Genomic DNA, 1,129 nt, shown 5'->3' with positions numbered 1-1,129 from the left:
TAAGGTTTGCCCCCCTTTTTTTTTTTTTTTTTTTTTTTAGGTATTCTGCTAAAATATGTCACATTTAATAGGTTACAAACAGGACTTCATATTCATACTTACTTAAAGGGTTAGTTCACCCAAAAATGAAAATTTTTATTAATTACTCACCCTTGTGCTGTTAGAAACCCGTAAGACCTTCGTTCATCTTCGGAACACAATTTAAGTTATTTTTGATGAAGTCTTGAAAAACTTGTGGACGCGCGTTCACAACAGTATCATGCTCGCGTCGTGGTACTGTCGTGAACACGCGTCCAAAGTGACGCAGTAGAGACGAAAATGTGGAATAAAGTCATTTTGTTTTCTTTGCGCAAAAAAAGTATTCTCGTAGCTTCGTAACTTTACAGTTGAACCACTGAACACACGGACTATTTGTCGATCATCTTGGTACTTTTCTGTACCTTGAACGTGGTAGTTACCTTGCTGTCTATGGGAGGGTCAGAGAGCCCTCAGATTTCATCAAAAATATCTTAAAGGGGTCATATGATGTTGCTAAAAAGAACATTATTTTGTGTATTTGGTGTAATGAAATGTGTTTATGCGGTTTAAGGTTCAAAAAACACATTATTTTCCACATACTGTACATTATTGTTTCTCCTCTATGCCCCGCCTTTCTGAAACGCGTCGATTTTTACAAAGCTCATCGGTCTGAAAAGCGAGGTGTGCTCTGATTGGCCAGCTATCCAGTGCATTGTGATTGGCCGAATACCTCAAGTGTGTGACGGAAATGTTACGCCCCTTACCATATTGTGATGTCCTGTCCAGCCGGAGCGACAAAACATTAAAACCCATTATAAACGAGGCATTTGTTGCATCCAGTGGGGACATAATTACGGATTATAATGACTTATACTGTCTTTTTACACGTTGCATCGCGCCACGTAAACATAAAAACATGTCTGCATTGTTGTAAATACAACTTAACCACTGATTTCTAGTCGTGTCCTCTTTTGGAAGGCCAAACAAAGTAGTTTCGCTTGAGTGAGCGGAGGCCGGCGGGCTTGAGAACGGCGTGGCTGGCAGATTCGACGAATGAGTGGCCGGCGGGCTTGCGGCAACCACATGTGACGACCCCGGGCTGGACTCCGCT

General features: G+C 41.6%; 1 protein-coding gene across 5 annotated transcripts in view; it reads left to right on the top strand.

The window, feature by feature from the left end:
- The window catches only part of LOC107700932 (adenosine deaminase CECR1-A-like), a 9,638-nt gene that overhangs the window by 3,600 nt on the left and 4,909 nt on the right, over window positions 1–1,129 (top strand). The window lies entirely within an intron of this gene.

Source organism: Sinocyclocheilus anshuiensis, unplaced genomic scaffold (assembly GCF_001515605.1).
Source record: "Sinocyclocheilus anshuiensis isolate Anshui unplaced genomic scaffold, SAMN03320099.WGS_v1.1 scaffold1423, whole genome shotgun sequence".
Lineage (NCBI taxonomy): Eukaryota > Metazoa > Chordata > Actinopteri > Cypriniformes > Cyprinidae > Sinocyclocheilus > Sinocyclocheilus anshuiensis.
This window is presented reverse-complemented; position numbering and strand designations above follow the sequence as displayed.